Genomic DNA, 7,324 nt, shown 5'->3' on the forward strand with positions numbered 1-7,324 from the left:
TTTTGAGAAAAGGCTTCTTTGTAAGATTGACCAGCAGGGAAACCAGAGGCAACACTCAAATTTGTCTCCCCAAGATGGGATCTGGGGACAGGATTTATAGGCAGAAAGCAATTATGAGGGACATGGGAAAATACAGCAAGGCATAATCTGTTTGGGTCATGCAAAGAGGCATTGCTGGATCTTTGGCTTTTATGTTCATACTGCAGCAAAACAGGGTGCCCCCTGCTTCCTAATTTGGTGTCCATTCCTCCATCTGAGTGCTTAAGTCCTGCCTGTGGTTGACTTTTGTGTTCCCACCAACACCAGGGTCATCTGTCAGGCACACTTGGTTCATCTGGGCATGCTCAGGTTACATGACTTGCTACCGGGGGATCTATTTGAACTGAAAACCAACTTATCATTTTGTTGCTGATAAAAGTTGAAACAGGCTGGGCGAGGTGGCTCACTCCTGAAATCCCAGCACTTTGGGAGGCTGAGGCAGGTGGATCACCCGAGGTCAGGAGTTGAAGACCAGCCTGGCCAACATGGTGAAACCCCGTCTCTACTAAAAATACAAAAAAATTAGCCAGGCATGGTGGCAGGTGCCTGTAATCCCAGCTACTAGGGAGGCTGAGGGAGACAAATCACTTGAACCAGGGAGCCGGAGGTTGCAGTGAGCCAAGACCATTGCACTCCACCCTGGGCAACAATAACGAAACTCTGTCTCAAAAAAAAAAAAAAAAAAAAAAAAGCTGAACCAGATTGAACTGGTTCTGTGGTTACTACACCTGTTTATAATTCTTTTACCTGTTTACCTGGAAGTGTAATTGCTGGGTTATATGGGAATTCTGTCTGGCTTTCCAGGAAGTAATAAATTCCCACAGTGACTGCATCTTTTTTTTTTGAGACAGGGCGTCAGGTTGGAGTGCAGTGGTGCAATCACAGCTCACTGCAGCCTCAACCTCTGGGGCTCAAGCGATCCTCTCAGCTTACTCTCCTAAGTAGCTGGGACAATGGGCATGCACCACCATGCTAGGCTAATTTTTTATATTTTTTGTAGAGACAGGCTCTTGCTGTGTTGCCCAGGCTGGTCTGGAAGTCCTGGCCTCAAGCGATCCTGCTGCTTCAGCCTCCCATAGCGTTGAGATTACAGGTGTGTCTCTATTTTTTTTTAAATGTCTCCATTTTTTAAAAAAATTATCGGTCAGCTGTGCTGCCTCACTCCTGTAATCCCAGCACTTTCAAAGGCCAAAGTGAAAGGACTGTCAGCCTGAACAACATAGCAAGACTTTGTCTCTAAAAAAAAAAAAAAAAAAAATAGGAGTGGGACACATGCTTGTAGTCTTCCCTGTTTGGAACACTGGGTCAGTAGGATTGCTTGAGCCCAGGAGCTTGAGGTTGCAGTGAGCTATGATCATGCCACAGTATTCCAGCCTGGGCATAGAGCAAGACCCTGTTCCCCCACCTCCCCATCTTCCCCGCAAGAAACATTTAGCAAAGCATAGTGGCTCAGGCCTGTAATCTCACCACTTTGGGAGGCTGAGTCAGAAGGATTGCTTGAGGCTAGGAGTTCAAGATCAGCTGGGCAACATAGTAAGACCCTGTCGCTAAAAAAAATTATTACAGCCAACTATAATAAATAGGTATGAGGTGGCATCTTATTGTGGTTTAGAAATTATTATTTATTTTTTAGAGATGGGGTCTCACTTTGTCACCCAGTCTGGAGTGCATGAACACAATCAGAGATCACTACAGCCTTGAACTCCTGGGATGGGACTGCAAGTGTGGGCCACCGTGCATAGCTCATTGTGGTTTTGACTTGCATTTCCCTAATGGCTAATGATGTTCAGCATATTTTCATGTGCTTCTCATCCATTTATATATTTTCTTTAGAGAACTGTCTAGTTGAGTCATTTGCCCATTTTTAAATTGGGTTGTTTTCTTGTTGAGTTATAGGAGTTCTTTACGTATTCTGGATATTAAATCTAATCAGATATATGATTTGTAGATTTTTCTTCCATTTTGTATGTTTTCATTTCTTTTTTTGTTTGTTTACTTGTATTGAGACAGGATCTTTCTCTCTTACCTAGGCTGGAGTGCAGTGGCACACGATCCTGGCTCACTACAGCCCTGACCTCCTAGGCTCAAGTGATCCTCTCGCCTCAGCCTCCTGAGTAGCTGGGACCATACCACAGATGCACACTACCACACCCAACTAATATTATTATTTTTTGTAGAGACAGGGTCTTGCTTTGTTGCCCTGGCCGGTGTTGAACTCCTGGCCTCAAGAGATCTTCCCACCTCAGCCTCTCAAATGTGCTGGGGCCTCTCTTTTTATCTCTTGACAATGTCCTTTGATGTACAAAAGATTATAATTTTTTGTTGTTGTTCCTGAGGAGTTTGTCTGGGTTGTCTTGGGGGTGGAGATGACTCCGCACCTAGAGAAGGTGTTGGGTCTCTTGTTAGCAAAGTATGGCTCATGCTGTCATGGCAGGACTAGTGGGGCAGAAGGAAATTGACAGTGAAGTAGTGGAATTGATCACTGACTGGGGGCACTTTCTGATGCAGTCTCCTCCATCTTCCTCATCTGGATGGAATGTGCTTGGCACTCTGTCACCAGGTGGTGGTGTCCACCAGGTTAGGGCCCATGTTCCCAGTGCAGGTTTTGGTTGCCACTTGGAGGATAGTGCAGCCAGATGCCCAAATTCTTCACCCAAAGAGGAAGGGTTCTCCAACACCTGCCCATTGGCGACAGCTTCCACCGAAACTGTCTTCAGCTGAGATACAAAGTGCCAGAGGCTCAAAGATTCACATGGGTTGTAGGGTTGGCATGTGGCTTCTGGGGATGGCAGGCAGCACTCCACCACCTTGTGTTCTTACTGTGTGCTCCAGGCCTTCCTTGCTTCTCTTAGTGCTAGCCACCACTCACAAAAGGTTGAAAGTTTTAATTTTGATGTTGCTGTGTCATATCTAAGAATCCATTGCCAAATCTAAGGTTATGAAGTCTTACCCCTATGTTTCTTCTATGAGGTTATGGTTTTAGTTCATATTCAGATCGTTTACCCATTTTGAGTTAATTTTGATATGTGACTGTGCAGTAGGGATGCAACTTCTTTTTTTTTTTTTTTTTCAAAGACAGGGTCTTCCCTTGTCATCCAGGCTGGAGTGCAGTGGCATGATCATAACTCACTGTAGCCTTGAACTGCTCTCAGGTGATCCACCTCAGCCTCCCAAGCAGCTAGTAATACAGAAATGTGCCACCATGCCTGGCTATTTTATTTTATTTTATATTTTACCATTTTATTTTGTTTTAATTTTATTTTGAGACAGGGGTCTCATTATGTTGCCCAGGCTGGTCTCAAACTTCTGTGTTCAAGCAATCCTCCTGCCTTAGCCTCCCAAAGCACTGGGTTTAGAGGCATGAACCACCACACCCAGACTAACTGGCTAATTTTTTGTATTTTTAGTAGAAACAGGTTTTTGCCATGTTGGGCAGGCTGGTCTCAACCTCCTGACCTCAGGTGATCTGCTTGACTCAGCCTTCCAAGGTGCTGGGATTATAGGCGTGAGCCACCACACTCAGCCTCTTTCTTTCTGAGACAGGGTCTCATTCTGTCACCCAGTCTAGAGTGCAGCGGTGCAATCTTGGCTAACTGCAACCTCTGCCTCCCAAGCTCAAATGATCCTCCCACTTCAGCCTCCTCAGTAGCTGGGACCACAGGTGTGTGCTACCATACCTGGGTAATTTTTTGTATTTTTGGTAGAGACAGGGTTTCACCATGTTGCCCAGGCTGGTCTCAAACTCCTAAGCTCAGGCCATCCACCTTCCTTGGCCTCCCAAAGTGCTGGGATTACAGGTGTGAGGCACTGTGCCTGGTCTCTAGCACTTCTTTAATTTCTAATTTTTATTTTGTTAAATAAGCAACACATTCTTCATATATATATATATATATGCAACACATTCTTTTCCCTTCAAATTCCTTTTGACTTTGATTTTTAATATTTTTTCTATATATTTTTTTAAAGATGGGGTTTCACCATGTTGGTCAGGCTGGTCTTGAACTCCTGACCTCAGGTGATCCACCCACCTTGGCCTCCAAAGTGCTTGGATTACAGGCATGAGCCACCACGCCCAGCCGATTTTTAATTTAATTTTTATTTTTTTTAGAGACAGGGTCTCACTCTGTTATCCAGGCTAGGGTGCAGCGGCATGATCATAGCTCATTACAGCCTCAAACTCCTGGCCTCAAGCAGTCCTCCTGCCTCAGCCTCCGAAAGTGCTGGGGTCATAGCCATGGGTCACCACACTTCACCTTAAATTCCTTTTTACCAAGTGACATATTCATATGGCTCAGAAATAAAAAGTATATTTAAAAGTTTTGTTTGTAAAGTCTCCTGTCCCATGAGCATCCACCTTATTCTTTGTTGGCCTGCCAGACCCCTTCACTGCTGGGGTTAACTCTTGTTGGATTTTGGGGCCATCATTTATCCTGGGGTGAGAGAAAGAGGTGGAGGGAATTCAGGGGTTTGGTAATGGCCATTTACTGACCAGGACAAGAATATTTCTATATTTTAACCAGTACAACCCTACTGATGTATATGAGCTCAATCTTAGGTTACTTATAACCACTTATATTAGTTTCTCAAATATTCTTCCAGTGTTTTGTCATGCAAGTACAAATACCAAAGAGAGTTTACTACGTATTCCCTTCCGCATCTGCTTTTCAAATTGATGTCCAGGCACGGTGGCTCATGCTTATAATTTCAGCACTTTGGGAGGTCGAGGTGGGTGGATTACCTGAGGCTGGGAGTTTGAGACCAGCCTAGCCAACATGGTGAAACCCCATCTCTACTAAATATACAAAAATTAGCCAGGTGTGGTGGTGCACACCTGTAATCCCGGCTACTTGGGAGATTGAGGTATGAGAATTGCTTGAACCCAGGAGGTGGAAGTTGTAGTGAGCCAAGGTGGTACCACTGCACTACAGCCTGGGTGACAGAGCAAGACTCTTGTCTAAAAAAAAAAAAAAAAAAAAAAAAAAAAAAAAAAAAAAAAAAAAAAAAAAAAAAAAAAAAAAAAAAAAAAAAAGGTGAAGAGTATATACTGGAAATCTTTCTATTCATATAAAGCTTCTCAGTTCCTAGAGAGCTTTCTGACTTTTTTCCAGTTGCATAACTGCATTGTGTGGTTTCAGTGGGGATAGCTCATCAGTGTTCCATTTGGTATTGGCTGGGGCAGCTCCACTGGGATTGCAGGATCCAAAATGGTTTCATTCCAATGACTGGTCCAATGGGAGGGCTGGACCTCCTGTCAGCTGGGTTCCAAGGGAATGAAAATGGAAGCTGCAAGGTCTCTTTGGCCTAGGCCCCAGAAGTCATATAGCTTCCCTTCCACTCCATTGAATTGGTCAGAGCAAACCACAGGGCCAGCCTAAATTCAAGTTAAGGAAAAATAGACTTCACCCCTCAATGGGAGGAGCTGTATGTGTTTACAGGGATTGGAGGAATTGTCAGCAGTGGTCTTTGCAGACAGTGTAACACACTTAACTCCAATCAAGATTCTCATCTTCTTTGGTGTGAGACCCTATCTCAAAAAAAAAAAGTTATGCTTTTTTTGTTTGTTTTTAAGATAGGGTCTCACTCTGTCACCCTGGTTGGGTGCAGTGGTGTGATTTTGGCTCACTGCAACCTCTGCCTCTTGGACTTAGGCGATCCCCCCACCTCAGCCTCTCGAGTAGCTGGGACTATAAGCACACACCACCATGCCCGGCTAACTTGTATTTTTTGTAGAGATGGGGGGTTTAGCCATCTTGCTCAGGTTGGTCTTTAACTCCTGGGTTCAAGCAATCCACCTGCCTGGGCCTCCCAAGGTGTTGGGATTACAGGTGTGAGCCACTGTGCCCAGCCTTGGTCTCTTTTAAACTACATAGTGCATTTCCCTCACTTTATCTTCTCTCTTTTCTTGACTTTAGTTTTTGAAGGGTTGAGGCAAACTTTCATATACTCTGGATTTGCCTTATTGTTTCCTCTGACTTTGCCCTCTATCTCCTAAGTGTCTTGTAAACTGCAAGATAGGATAAAAGACCTGCTTAGATCAGGTTAAATGCTATTAAATGCTATTAAGGCCAGGTGCAGTGGCTTGCACCTGTAATCCCAGAACTTTGAGAGGCCAAGGTGGGCCAAGGTGGCCGGATCACTCGAGCCCAGGAGTTTGAGATCAGCCTGGGCAACATAGCGAAATCCCGTCTTTACAAAACACACAAACATTAGCTGGGCATGGTGGCGTGCACCTGTACCCCAGCTACTTGAGACACTAAGGTGGGAGGATCGCTTGAGAGGCCAAGCCTGCGGTGAGTGGAGATCACACCACTGCATTGCAGCCTGGGCAACCGAGTGAGACTCCATCTAAAAAAAAAAAAAACCCAAACTGGGCAGGTGCGGTGGCTTATGCCTGTAATCCCAGCAGTTTTGGGAGGCTCAGGTAGGCAGATCACTTGAGGTCAGGAGTTTCAGACCAGCCTGGCCAACATGTAGAAACATCATCTCTACTAAAAACACAAAAGTTAGTGGAGCATGGTGGTGCTCTCCTGAAGCAGGAGAATTGCTTGAACCTCAGAGGCGGAGGTTGCAGTGAATCGAGATCGTGCCACTACACTTCAGCCTGGGCGACAGATCAAGACTCTGTCTCAAAAAACAAAACAAGACAAAAAAACCAAACCAACCAAACAAAAAGATGAAATGCTATTTGCAGAAATTGTCTGTACCCACTGATGATTCTTACCTTAGGATGATCATCTCTTGCCTGGACAGGATAATTCTAAAACGTACTTCAGATTGTCACTCTTCACTCGAAGGCCCCTAAAGAGTTCTCACTCAGGGCACAAGCCAAAGTCCTTAAAATGTTCTAAAAGGCCAGCTAACCTTCCCACCCCATCTATGACCCTTTTCCTCTAATGTTCTCGCAACACTCTCCTTCTGCCCTGCTGGAGGGGCATGCATTAGCCACCTGACTCACCAGACATGCAGTAGCCTCCAGCCTTCACTCTTTCCCCAGGCATACACGTGACTGCCCCTCCTGAGAGGTCTTTCATCTGGCATCTTCTCTGTGAGCCTTACTGCCACTCCGTCTAAAAGTGTACTCACCCCCACCTCCAACCAAACACTCCCTACATTTGTTTCCTGTGGCTGCCATAACAAATTACCAGAAACATGATCCATTAAAACAACAGACATGTAGGGCCGGACGCGGTGGCTCACGCCTGTAATCCCAGCACTTTGGGAGGCCGAGGCGGGTGGATCACGAGGTCAAGAGATCGAGACCATCCTGGTCAACATGGTGAAACCC

This window comes from Cebus imitator, unplaced genomic scaffold (assembly GCF_001604975.1).
Source record: "Cebus imitator isolate Cc_AM_T3 unplaced genomic scaffold, Cebus_imitator-1.0 Scaffold34, whole genome shotgun sequence".
In the NCBI taxonomy this organism is placed as follows: Eukaryota; Metazoa; Chordata; class Mammalia; order Primates; family Cebidae; genus Cebus; species Cebus imitator.